We start from the raw sequence: 14,654 nt of genomic DNA, 5'->3' as shown, positions 1-14,654 counted from the left end.
TCTTCGAGTCTCACACCGTCTGATGGTTCTCCAATGATGTTTTCTTTAGAGTGAAGTTCGAACCATCTTCGATACTTCTTGATTTCTTCTGGTGAGGGTGGAGGTTCTTCAGTCAGGATTGAACTGAGTCCTTCATTTGTTTCTCGAGCAGGGGAGTGTTGAACTGGTGTTGCAGTAGCAGGTTCAACTTGTTCTTCAGTTGTTGGAGTATCCCCTTGATTGATGCCTTCTGTAGCATTTCCAGTCGGACCTTCAGTTCTTTGACTGATCTTCTGATACTAAAGCTTCTCAGTATCCTCTTCTTTTCCTGGTCCCCACACCAACACTTCAGTGGTCGGTGCTTTTTATTTCAGTATTGGAAACTTCAATGTTCTCAACATTTCCTTTAGTTTCTTGTTTCCTGAAATCATCAATAGACTTGTCAAAAATAACATGAGGTGTTTCTTCCACACAAAGAGTTTTAGAGTTAAACACTCGATAGGCTTTGCTGGATCGTTCAGTTCCAGAGTATCCAAGGAAAATTTCTAGATCAGCCTTGCTATCAAAGCTGTTTAACTTTCTTTTGTCGTTGTTAAGAATGAAACACCGAAAACCGAAAGCATGAAAGTATGAAATTGTTGGCTTCCTGTTATTCTATAGCTCGTATGGAGATTTTCCATGTCTTTGAGTGAGAAATGAGCGATTCTGTGTGTAGTAAGCATTGTTGACTGCTTCCGCCCAAAACTTCAGTGGAAGTTTTCATTCAGCTAGCATCGTCCTTGGAGCTTCCTTCAAAGACTTGTTTCTTCTTTCTTCTACTCCATTTTGCTGTGGAGTTCTTGCTGCTGAGGTTTGATGACTAATTTCTCACTCTTTGTAGTAGTCCCGAATGATTGCATTGAGGAATTCAGTTCCTCTATCTGATCTGATGCTAATGATGTTGACTTCCTTTTCAACGCTTAGTCTTTTCAACAGCTTTGGCAGTTCCAACAATGTTTCTCCTTTATTGTAGAGAAAATATAACCCAAGTATATCGAGAATAATCATCTACAACAACTAAGGTATACTTTCTACCGTTATAGCTTTTGGGAGATATTGGACCAAAAAGATCCATGTGAAGCAGTTGGAGAATCCTTTAAGAGGAGTGTCCTATCTTTGACTTAAATGAAGTCCTTGTTTGCTTTCCTCTTTGACATGCTTGTTTTTTCTGGAACACAATAGAAGGTAAGCCTTGTACCAGTTGATGCTTAGCAAGTTTGTTGATCGTTTTGAAGTTGAGGTGGTTGAGCCTTCTGTGCCAAAGCCAGTTGAGCTCTGAGTTGCTTTTGCTGATGAGGCAAGTTTCAGGTGGACTATCTTCCCATGATACGACGTAGAGACTTCCTTGCCTGATTTCTCTCAACACCACCTTCTTCTGGTTGTTTCTCACAGTGAACTCATCTTTCTTGATCTTCACTACGAATCTGCTGTCACAAAATTGACTTACAGACAACAAATTATGCTTTAGTCTAGAAACATATCTAACATTACTGATACTGGCGTTACCCATGTTGAGCACACCATAGCCTTTTGTTTCGCCTATTGAGTTGTCTCCGAACGCAACTTTTGATCCAGCTTTCTCAACGTATTGAGTTAGATATTCTTTATAGCCCGTCATGTGCTTCGAGCAGCCGCTGTACCCAATCAATGTTTGGATCCTTCAATGTCAGTTCGTGTTCCTTTTGGAACCCATATCTACTTTAGAATAGGTCTTGATGCTGATCCTCTGCGGTTGACTGGTCGTCTGACTAAAGTGGTTGGTGCTTCAGTTGGCACACGAGCTTTCTTCTTTGTGATCTCTTTCATGTAGAGTCCTTAACTGGTGTAGTGTTGAGGTCTGGTTTTCTTCTTGGTGTATCTCATTTGAGATACTTAAGTTGTTCTTGAGTGATGAAGTCTTGACTGGTACTGAGAAGCATGAGACTGGTGTTGTCTGAGCTGAGACTGATAACGTCCAGTTGAACGGTGTTGTGAATGAAATTGAGCTTGTCTGGATTTGTCATTGTTCTGTCTCCATTGTTGTTGCTCTCTTTGAAACTGAACTACTTTCAGCTTCGTATTGTTCTTCCCCCTGGACTGTTGAGGAAGACTCTGTCTCTTTGCTCGGCTGGCATATTTTTGTTTCAGTCTGGATGTTCTTTCCCCATACTTTGACTGAAATCTGTTTTCCAGTCTTCTTAGTTGAATGAACTGGTTGGGGACCTCCTTGGCTCGTCTGTAGCTTTATGGAGGTGGAACATTTCTTCTCGCCAATAGTTTTCTCTTCTGGATTTCCTCCATGTCATAATCCCTTGACTCTTCTGAGGTGTCGTCGTTCGATGTGTCAGTAATGTCTTAGATTATGACTTTCTTTCCTTTGTCGGCAGGAACCACCTTTCCTCCGATATTCTCCACAATGGCTTTTGATGGAAAGTTGTTCATCATGGGAGATTTCTTCATGCAGTCCTTGACTGTTTCCTCCAGTTTGTAACTGAGCCTCTTGGTTTTATGTGAGGCTCTCTCACATTCCGATGTAAAAATCTTGAGCTTTTCTTCCAATCGGCTGTTCTCCCTGATCAGTCCATCAAGACAGGTTTCATCTGGAAAGTAGATGATTGTCCTATTGTTGGTTTGCTCTTCACTGATCTCATTTTCCATTTTCTAATTCTGCATCAGGAGATCTTCGAACATTTTCCTTAGTTGACAGCGATCAGTCATGAGCTGATCATACTCGTCAATTTCGTTGACCGAGCTACCTCCAAATTCTGAATTGTCTCCTGTGAACAACAAGGAGTTATCAGTATTAAGAGTTATTGAGTAAGAGTTTACCTCTGGCCCATTCATTCCATTATCGTAGCTGTCGCTAGTGTTGTCAGCTACGCTTTCGGTGTCCTTGGCCATGAGGGCTTGGCTCTCATCATCTGAGCTGGTGGAGTTGAAGGCGGATGATTCTGATGCATATACGGAAGATCGTGCATCTTCAGCAATCATCGTTTTCTTCTTCGCATACTTGTGATCTCTCATAGCTTTCATCTCTTTGCCCTCTGCTTGTGACAGTTCAGGACATTCTGATTTGTAGTGCCCTTTCTTCTTGCATCCATAGCATTCCATATCTTATAGATCAGTTGCGGTTGATTTCCATTCTCCGCTTCTGTCATTGAAATATCTGGACTTGCTCTCTCTCTCTCTCTCTTTTCCTTTGTAGTGCTGTTTGTGGAACTTCATGTACTTGCGGAACTTGGATTCCATCTTGTTGAACCTCTCAGTCAACAGAGCATATTGACTGAAGAAGTCTTCAGGTTTGAGTTCAGTTGGTTCCTTCAACTGCTTCTTGCTCTCCTTCACTGAAACTTTAAGCGCTGCTCCTTTCGATGCTGATGGAGCATCATCGTCTAATCCTCCAGCTTTCTTTATTTCAAGATTTCTGTGGATGTCGAATTTATTTACCACGAGATCTGAGAAAAGCTTGTTCGTTGGGAGTTGGTTAAATCCTGGCTTGTCCTGATGAGCAACAACATAGATCTGCCAGTCTCCTCGCGGTAGTGCTCGTAGAATCTTCAGGTTGATCTCTCGTTGAGTGTATTTGTCCTTCGAGATGGATTAAACTTCGTTCAGGGATCTGATTGAATCTGAGCTCCATCTCGTCGATAGATTTATTCTTGAGCATGAGGAAGGAGTCAAACTTTTGACAAGCTATGGAGAGCTTATTCTCCTTTATCTCCTCTGATCCGATGCACATTCCTTCTAGAATGTCCCACATCTCCTTTGTAGTCTTGCACTTGATGATTTTGATGACATGCTTGTCTGGTACTATTTCGGAGATACTGTAACACCCTGTATTTTTACCCTATGATTGATAGGATCGAGACACTATTATGAGCACTGAGATATTAGCAGCTCTGGCAACCGAGCAGTCTCTACTCTGGCCCTGAGCTGAAGGATGCTTTGGCCACCGAGCAGAAGCTGAGATCTGAGAAAAGCTTGTTCGTTGGGAGTTGGTTAAATCCTGGCTTGTCCTGATGAGCAACAACATAGATCTGCCAGTCTCCTCGCGGTAGTGCTCGTAGAATCTTCAGGTTGATCTCTCGTTGAGTGTATTTGTCCTTCGAGATGGATTAAACTTCGTTCAGGGATCTGATTGAATCTGAGCTCCATCTCGTCGATAGATTCATTCTTGAGCATGAGGAAGGAGTCAAACTTTTGACAAGCTATGGAGAGCTTATTCTCCTTTATCTCCTCTGATCCGATGCACATTCCTTCTAGAATGTCCCACATCTCCTTTGTAGTCTTGCACTTGATGATTTTGATGACATGCTTGTCTGGTACTATTTCAGAGATACTGTAACACCCTGTATTTTTACCCTATGATTGATAGGATCGAGACACTATTATGAGCACTGAGATATTAGCAGCTCTGGCAACCGAGCAGTCTCTACTCTGGCCCTGAGCTGAAGGATGCTTTGGCCACCGAGCAGAAGCTGAGATCTGAGAAAAGCTTGTTCGTTGGGAGTTGGTTAAATCCTGGCTTGTCCTGATGAGCAACAACATAGATCTGCCAGTCTCCTCGCGGTAGTGCTCGTATTATCTTCAGGTTGATCTCTCGTTGAGTGTATTTGTCCTTCGAGATGGATTAAACTTCGCTCAGGGATCTGATTGAATCTGAGCTCCATCTCGTCGATAGATTCATTCTTGAGCATGAGGAAGGAGTCAAACTTTTGACAAGCTATGGAGAGCTTATTCTCCTTTATCTCCTCTGATCCGATGCACATTCCTTCTAGAATGTCCCACATCTCCTTTGTAGTCTTGCACTTGATGATTTTGATGACATGCTTGTCTGGTACTATTTCGGAGATACTGTAACACCCTGTATTTTTACCCTATGATTGATAGGATCGAGACACTATTATGAGCACTGAGATATTAGCAGCTCTGGCAACCGAGCAGTCTCTACTCTGGCCCTGAGCTGAAGGATGCTTTGGCCACCGAGCAGAAGCTGCTCTGCCCTTTGAGTTGATTCTGCTCTGGCGTCCGAGCTGAAGCTGCTCTGGTTACCGAGCTAAAGCTGCTCTGACATCCGAGTTGTCTCTGCTTTGGTCCCAGAGCTGAACCAGAGCTGAAGCTGCTCTGTCTGCCGAGCTGATGCTGCTCTGGCGTCCGAGCTTATGCTGCTCTGTCTGCCGAGCTCTCACAACTCTGGCCACTAAGATTAGTGAGTGAGAATTTCTATAGAGAGAAGAGTCATATTCGAGAGACGATTAGATTGACGTGAGATCTTGAGTAATAATTTTTCCTAATGAATTTTCTCAAAATTAATTTTTCGAAAATAGATGTAAGCTTCTAATCACACGGATCAACTTATGGTTGATCTATATAACCATGAAAATGGATGATTAAAGCATGAAAACAACTTCTAATTTAAGTATGTCATTTTCGATAATTTAGGGTTGGAAGCCTTTAAAAAAAATCATCTTCTAATCTTTAAGTGAGACCATATTTATGCTATTGGTAGTCTATTTAATCAGGTTTTATATGCAAAGTATGAATTTATTATGATACGTGAATGTTTGAATATGGTAGTTTACATGACTTTAGAAAGATTGAAATTCATGGATTGATTGATAAATTGGTTGTGATTATGAGCTTGTGAGATTGTTGGGATGATATTTGATGAATTAGAATGATGATTAGAGATGATTGATGAAGATTGAGTGTTCGCTATTTTATTAACACGCCGCAAGTGTACGGGTGCAATTGTGTACAGTAGCAAGCAAGGTCGTATTCCACAGAGACTGAATTTACCAATTCATGTCCTAAATTATTCTACTCTATCTGGACAAACGAAATTAAGTGTTTTTGTTGTAAAGAACAAAATAAAAAAAACAGCAGGAAAGAAAACAAATCAAGCTGCGAAACAGAGAAACAGATAAGACAAGATTTCCCAAGGCAAGTGTTTCAACAAATTCTCCTAACTAACATGTTCAATTGAATTAATGAGATGATTCATAAGGCAATCTCTAAGCTAGTCCATACCCACTCCCGTGGCATACACACCGTTGATTACATGCAAGGCTACCATCCCTGGATCGCACTTCTAACACGTAACTCCTAAAAGCTCATAGGATTAACGCCATCACAAATATCAATTCCCTTTAGAATTAAATATAAGTGTTCTATGTTCTTAGTTCAGGTAATAATTATCATCTCCCGATATCAAATTAAAACCTATGATTATACTAAATTGGTGGCCAATCAAAAAAAGCAAACAATTATAACAAGAACATAAAAAGGAAAAATAATCTCAATTAATTGAATCAAACAGTCAGAAATTCAAATCATGTCTACTCCCTAAACCCTGGAAAAAAGGATTCTAGCCACACATAGACATATGACTAGAAAAAAAATATCTCAAAAACACAACTAAACATTCAACAATGAAACCGTAGTAGAATCGAGAATCTTCAGTTCTTGCTTTGGCTCCGTTCTCCGTCTCTCTCAGCTCTCATGAAAAGTAAAATATTATAAAAGATTGATGAAAAAGGTCCCTGGAATAAGCTATTGGGTGGTATTTATATGCCCTAAGTCTTCAAGCTAAAAAATACTCCAAACACGCGCTTTAAGTGAAAATCCGGAAAATTAGGCGAAAATCGGCGTCTCACGGGGCCTGATTGCGCGGCCGCGTGGCGCGACCGCGCGAGCTCGCGAGGGCCTGATCGCGCGGCCGCGCGCCTGGCCCGCGTGAGTGGTTCAGAAATTCTGCCTTCGTCGCGCAGCCATGGCATGCGGCCGCATGCCCGGACGGCGCGACCTCCCGTCGTGCCTCCTCACGTGCGGCCGCGTGTCCTCTGATACGCGGACTTCCCAACGCCCGTTCTTGCTCATCTGAAGTCCGATTTAAGCCCCGTTTGGAATTGTCTCTTCACGTACTTCACTACACTTCATCCAAAACTTCACAAATCAAGTCCAAGAACTTGTAAAAACAACACGAGCACAGACGAGTAGTCTATTCCACAAAATTGAACAAATCAAACCAAAGACACTCAAGAACTTAATGAAAACACCCCAAAAACTAAGAATACACGCGACAAAGGAGAGGAAAAAATGCATGTAAATCAAACCCCCCAAATTTAAACCATTGTCCGTCCTCGGACAAAACAAAGATGAACCAATAATGAATCAACAAGAGCATAGAGAAAAGTGGATAACATTGTGGCTTCAGATTTGTCAACAAAGTTATCAATATGCATTTGTATCTCCTATCATCAAGATATCACAATCATGACAAATTCAAATTATGGTCTCAATGAATTGCAATCCTCACCAAAAGGATAAAGAAAATAAGAACTCTCAACTCTCAAGTGTATCAATCAAAAATGACGTGTATACGCTCAGTTCAAGCTAAACAAGTACTCATCCATAAGCTTGTCAATCGTCTCACCTATTGACACACACCCGTCGTGCGGTGCGGGCAAAATACTTGTGTATGCCCAGTACAGACGATAAACGCTCCTACGTCCCACAACAAGAACTCAGTCTTAGTGGCAAGTGTAGAGTCGAATCCCACAGGGAGTGAGGAACCACTTTGTTCTCCAACGACAAACTGAGGTGTCACAAGTCTCAATCTGTATACTCTGCACAAGAAATTTGTCGCAGCCCGATTCCGACACTAGTAATAGCGGGGATCGAGTATCGATACGATTAATAAAAGAAAGGGGAAAGATAGAAAGAATACATAGATCAACAGCGAAAGCTCACGAAGAAACATGATAAGGAAAGATTATCATAATTCATCAAAAGGGTATATCCATCAACATCGTCATAACTCGATAAATATCGGGAATCTCAACATGAAAAGCAAAACAAGGGTAACTCAATTTTTATGTAGAATCATAATATTCAGAGTGTGACAACAAAAGGTGAACCGACTATATGTATGAAGACACATAATCGTGAGTAAAATGCTTGATTTTCAAAGGAAACTAAGTATCTTAAACATCAAACTCTATTTAACATAACTTCATATCAAAACTCTATCGACAAAACAGACATATGATAGAGAAAGAAAACGTCAACCCGAAACATTCTCCACCAGCACCGCACCATACTCCCCCTCCGCTTATCCTGCACGTTTAGAAATACATGCAGGGCGTGAGTACATAAATACTCAGTGGACATATCGCCGAAAAACAAAGCTGCTCATAGAGCTATAAATTGAACTTGCCACATTTCAGCAATACACAGGTATTATAACATAAAAGAACCTGTGCAAGCAGTTTTAACCATAAACATCATAATTAAGTGTCTGCAGACAAGTACTCGACATGTATGTACCACATCTACAACTCTTCATCATCATCAAGGTACTGAGAAGTAGGCCTCCTTCTCAAGCACCGTGACTGGCCGACCCGAAGACGGCTCACAGTCACCTCAGTGTACACTAGCCCTGGCAAGATAGCTATCAACTAACTGCCTAGGACCCGATCGTCTCATCTCAACTCATCAGTAGAGGGTAAACATACAAGCTCAACATTATCATAAAAATATTGGCAAGTCAATAATTCTCAAACATCATCATAATCTCAAAACATCAAAACATCTCATAATTTCATCATCATTTAAAACAGTTTAGAAAAGCTCTTAAACTGTATACTCAAAATAATGCCCACCTGAAGACCTTACTCAAAATCTCTCGTCAAAGTGGAGTTACTTACTTCCTTGCTCTGCTCGTGTCTTCAGGGATCATCATCATCATCGAAGGTTCATGTCATAAAATGAATCTCGATTAGAACTCATTGACTAATTCTCAGGCCTTATCTCATACTCTATCTCATATTCTATCTCTTTACTCAACTCTATATAAACTCTCCACTCATCTCACATCCTCAAGTTCAAGGATAGTTTTCAAGAAAATCATGGCTCTAAGTCTCGATTTATCTCTCATATAAGGTTCGTCTAATCTCATGCAAACACATAGGCAACACAATCACATAAGGCACATAAGAAATCACAAACAAACATCATCAAAACATGCTCTATTTTTACACTGATTCAACTTCAATATTTAAACTGTTCTGACTCCGACATCTCCTGGACTCGAGACTCATACCGAAAGAAAGATCTTCGAGTCTAGTTTCATTTAAAAAAAAGTAGAGTTGAAAACGCCAAGTGATTTGAGAGATATGACGTTTTTACCACGATCTACCATTTCTGGCAGTTTTGTGCAACCGAAGGTTATAATTTTTCAAAAATAGTAAACGTTGTCAAACTGGGCTCATCTTCGGTGGATATCTAGCTAACACAATAAGGTTGATACCATAAAAATTTGGAAAGCTAGATCACATAGGAAGCTACTGAAATGAAAGACTCTTTCCCCTGTTTTCTTAAATTCTCGGTAATAAAGTGCAGTTTAAGTTTTGCATTTTAAATAAATATCAAACGAAGTTTAAAAGACTTGAAATTTTACCAGGGTACTCAAGACTCATGTAGGGACTTGCTATAAAAGTTTCAAAGCTATTGGAAATCGAAAAACCGTCGATCACAGTAGGTCAGTAGGCCTACGAAATTTCTCCAATTTGAACTCAAAAATCATATATCTCAAAAACATCTCTAACTTGAATATAACATCATAATTCTCAACAACAAACTCATATCAAAACTCATTTCATCACTTCTAATCATCAATCTATACCAACACTTAACATCATAGCATGCTCAAGAACTCATATAACCACTCAAATCTTTAAATCAACACCATATAACAAAATCACATATAGAACACATATATGTCATCTTCTTCCTCTACTAACATTTTTCATTTTTCACTTATCAACCTCAAGCTTCAATCTCATCCATCATTAATCATCTAGATCATCTCATAAACTCAAATCCATCATCATATAACTCAAGCCAATTCAAGAAAATAAACAACAAAATTCGTAGGGTTTCAAGCTCCTAATTTTCGAAAATTTCATAAAAATAAGTTTGGTGATTTTCTAGCTCAATCATGATCATATACTCACTCACATATCATTAATATGATCAAAAAAATAATCTAAGATCACTTACTCATGGATTCAAAAGGTGATCAAGACTTTGCTCCAACTTTGATCTTAGCTCTAGCTTCTTGAATTTGATGAGATATGATGGTATTTGATTGGATTGGATGGTGGATTATCTCATAGTAGTGTTTGATGAAGCTTCTCTAAGCTTTCTTCAATGGACATCAATGGAGGAAAAGAGAGTATAGAGAGAGAGAGGGGAGGCCGAGAATGGGGAGGAGAAGGGAGGGTGTGCGTGAGTTTTTTTTGTAGAATTAGGATAATGACTTGCTCAAGAATTTAATCCCACTTGAATCAAAGTGTTATCCCAACATTTTCACTTTATAATAAATGCTAATTAATGCATGTCCCCCTTAACTCCATCCTCCTAATCCACTTGCTATTAAAGATAATGAGCATGTGGTAAAAGCAAAATATCTCAAGTGTAGTAGTAGTGGAATTACTGTAATTATGTATCTCTCTCTTGATAAAATAAAACTACACTTTATTTACTCATGTGATAAAATCAAATAAATAATAGTAACACCAAAAATAGTGTACTCGAAAATATCACATCTCATATCTCAGTAAAATATTTCTCATAAAATACTGATATGCAAACTAATAATAGCTGTATGTTATTTCCCGATTTTAAAAATAATCTCGTTCTCCAAAATCTCGAAAATAATCCGTGTTAACATAACACAAAACAAATCATACTCACATCACCATACAAACACACATAACAAAATAGTCACGTAGACAATCACTTAAACCATCTCAGATATAACACGGATACAATTCACATCAAAGCAATCAGCAATCAACTCTCAATTAGATCATCTCTCAGATCGACTCTCCCTTCTATAGGGTTTCTCACTCACTTATCGCAACTCTATTCTTAATAAGATGTTCCTATTAACAATAGGACAACTAAACTCACAGATACTCGATCTCAGCTCTGCCTCTAGAGCGGAGCAGAGCAGAGAAGAAAAGAATTCTTTGACAAGGCAGAGGAATGCTCGACTTCTCTGTCAGAGGAATGAATTCTCCACTGTCAGAGCAGAGGAATCAACTCTCCGCTGCCAGAGCAGAGGAATCAACTCTCCGCTGCCAGAGCAGAGAAATCAACTCTCCGCTGCCAGAGCAGAGAAATCAGTGGCCAGAGGAATGCTCGCCAGCGGAATGCTCGCCAGTGGGATGCTCGCCAGCGGAATGCTCGCCAGCGGGATGCTAAATTCTCTGGCATAGCAGAGAAATGAGGGCAGACAAGAGCAAACTTGAAAATTCATCAACTTTTTCATTCCCAAAGTTCATCAAACACTCTCAAACATCAAAATACTATCAGACTCATACTTCCATCTAACATAATAACTCGTCTCATCAAAAAGTGTAACTCTAATGCTCAATATCTCTATTCATCATCATAACTCCATCTCATCTTAATTATAATCTCATATTTTAGTACCGTAGTACTCTCTGTAGTGTCTCGACACTACTACTACTCATAAAAGTACGGGGTGTTATATCCTACCCCCCTTAAAAAAAATTTCGTCCCGAAATTTGAGTTATTCAACTTCGGGAAAAAGCTCGGGATATTACTCTTTCATCTTCTCTTCAAGTTCCCATGTTGCTTCCTCTTACCCATGATGTCTCCATTGGATTTCCACTAAAGGAAATTGACTTGTTTCTCAGTTGCTGGATCTCCCGGTCTAGAATATCATCAGGCCTCTCTTCGTAGCTCAACTATGAAACCTGGAAAACGTTATGAACGTTCGCGAAGCTCGGAGGCAACGCAAGTCTATAGGCAACAGGGCCTACTTTCTCGAGTATATTGTAGGGTCCAATATATCTCGGTTTGAGTTTTTCTCTAACTCCAAAACGATGTACTCCTCTGGATGGAGAAACTTTAAGAAAGACTTTGTCTCCTTCATCAAAATGAATCTTTGTTCATCTAGTGTCTGCACAAGACTTTTGGCGATCCTGTGCTTCTTAAATTCTCTGTTGAATCTGTCGCACAATAGCGATCATCTCTTCAATGGCTTCTGGTTCAAACACTTTTCTCTCTCCAACGTCATCCCAAAAAAAAAAAAAAACAAGCGGGGATCTACATTTTCGTCCATACAAGGCTTCGTATGGAGCCATGATAATAGTCAATTGAAAACTATTATTATAAGCAAACTCGATCAGGGGCAAAACTTGCTCCCATTGACTTCCTCTATCTAGCACAACAGTGCTAATCATGTCTTATAAAACTTGTATAGTCCTTTCGGACTGTTCATCCGTCTGCGGATGAAAGGCTGTACTAAAATTCGGTTTAGTTTCTAACTTTTTTTTGCATACTCGTCCAGAAACGTGAAGTAAATTTGAAATCTCGATCCGATGTACCGTGCAATCGCACTATCTCTCGTTTCATTCCTTCTCACCAAAATCTCGTTTTTAATCTAGGTACTTTTTCGTACCTCCTGAGTGTGCTGTGTAAGGGGTGTCATGAGCTTCACTCATGATTTCATTTTTCAGCTCTTCTCTAACAGGCACACATTCTTCCATCAAATAATGTGGCATTGTCTGTCGCGTCTTGATAATTCTCCATCTTCTCGGTTCGAGTCTTCACTAGTAACCTCTCCATCTTTTCATCCTTTCTTTGAGCTGTGATTATTCTTGACCGTAGGTCAGATGTAATGTTCAGTGTAGCAATCACTATTTCCGTCGCTTGAGGTGGTATCACTACCTCCAATCTCAATCTCTCGAATTCTTTGATCAAGTTTTCTTCTTGAGTAAGGAAAAATCTTAATTCTCCTTGATTCTTTCTACTCAACGCATCAACGACATCGTTAGCTCTTTCGGGGTGATAATTTTTCCCACAATCATAATCTTTCACCTACTCTAGCCATTTTCTCTGTCGCATGTTTAGATCTTTTTGCTCAAAGAAGTATTTGAGACTTTTTGTGATCGGTGTTTATCTCACACCGTACTCCATAAAGATGGTGTCTCCAGATCTTCAAAGCATGCACTACGGCTGCTAACTCTAAATCATGCGTCGGATAATTCATCGCATGTGGCTTGAGTTGCCGTGAGGCACTTGCAATAACTCTTCCATCTTGCATCAGTACACATCTTAGTCCATTCTTCAATGCGTCTGTATAGACTGCATACTCTTTGTTCGCCTTTGGAACAACTAAAACTGGGACAGTGGTAATTATCTTCTTCAGCTCTCAACTCACACTCGTTCGTCCACTCAAATTTAACTTCTTTATTTAGCAGGTGCGTCAATGGCTTAGTGATTTTCGAAAAGCCCTCAATAAATCTTCGGTAATACCCTGCTAATCCCAGAAAACTGCGGATTTCATGCGGTGTAGTCGGTGCTCTCCACTTTACCGCTTGAACTTTTGCTGGGTCTACTTCGATTCCTCCCGCAGAAACGATATGGCCAAGGAAAATTGATTTCTTTAAGCCAAAACTCACATTTGCTGAACTTAGCATATAGCTTTTCAGCTCTCAATCTCTCTAACACGATTCTCAACTGCTCTTCGCGTTCTCGTTTACTCTTTGAGTAAATCAGAATGTCGTCTATGAACACTAACACGAACTTGTCTAAGTATTCGTGAAAGACTCGGTTCATGAGATCCATGAACACAGCAGGGGCATTCGTCAATCCAAAAGGCATGACTATGAATTCATAGTGCCCGTATCTCATACGAAATACCGTCTTCGGAAATATCTTCCGATTTTATCTTCAGCTGATGATACCCCGTTCTCAAGTCAATCTTTGAAAAAGTGCTCGCTTTTTGGAGTTGATCGAATAAATCATCGATCCGAGATAACGGATACTTACTCTTCAGTGTCACCTTATTCAACTCGCGGTAGGCAAAGCATAACCTCAAACTACCGTCCCTCTTTTTAACAAAGAGAACCGGTGCTCCCCACAGGGAAACACTAGGTCGAATGAGGCTCAAATCTAGCAACTCTTTGAAGTTGCAGCTTCAACTCTTGCAACTTTGCCGGGGCCATTCTATATGGTGCTTTTGACGTCGGTGCGGCTCCGGGCTCAAAATCAATCGTAAACTCGAGCTATCGATCTGGTGGGTAATCCTGGTAAAGCTTCAGGAAAACGTCTTTGTATTCTCGCACGACTGGCACGTCATCTATATTTGTTTTGGACTCTTCACTCTGATTCAGGTATACAACATACACGGTTGTATCCTTTCTCTGCAAAAGCTTTCAGCTTGAAGCGCCGAAATTATTGGCGGCTTTCTCCATTTTCTCTCAACGCCAATAAACGAAGTAGGCTCTTGGCCTGAAAATTGAAACGATATTCGTCTCTCCTTGCATTGTATCATCGCATGGTTCTCCTCTAACCAATTCATTCCCAAAATAATATTTATGTACCACATAGACATCATCCTTAGGTTTTTAGCCTTGAGTTTAATCGATTCTAGCTCGAATTCTAAGTCAGGACATACGAGTGAGACCGTAGTGGTTCTGCTAGATTTCTTCGATTCTTGTCCTGAGCCTTCTGCTCAAGCGCAACACTCTCTGATGATGGGATTGATTCGCCTGCTGGGCTGGCGGCTGCCTTCCTGACTGACGTGGTCGATAGGCTGGCTGCTGTCGCTGTGGCGG

At 40.3% G+C, this 14,654-nt stretch overlaps 1 long non-coding RNA gene across 1 annotated transcript; it reads right to left on the bottom strand.

Moving 5' to 3' along the window:
• Nucleotides 1–7,455: 7,455 nt before the first annotated feature.
• Nucleotides 7,456–10,375, bottom strand: LOC131006613 (uncharacterized). The gene is made up of 3 exons (XR_009095631.1): nt 10,060–10,375; nt 8,661–8,724; nt 7,456–8,115 (listed from the first exon to the last, which is right to left on the bottom strand). It is a non-coding gene; the product is annotated as an uncharacterized LOC131006613 (long non-coding RNA).
• Nucleotides 10,376–14,654: the final 4,279 nt, after the last annotated feature.

Source organism: Salvia miltiorrhiza, chromosome 1 (genome assembly GCF_028751815.1).
Source record: "Salvia miltiorrhiza cultivar Shanhuang (shh) chromosome 1, IMPLAD_Smil_shh, whole genome shotgun sequence".
Lineage (NCBI taxonomy): Eukaryota > Viridiplantae > Streptophyta > Magnoliopsida > Lamiales > Lamiaceae > Salvia > Salvia miltiorrhiza.
Note: the sequence above shows the minus strand (reverse complement) of the source record. Positions and strands in the feature narration are given on the sequence as shown.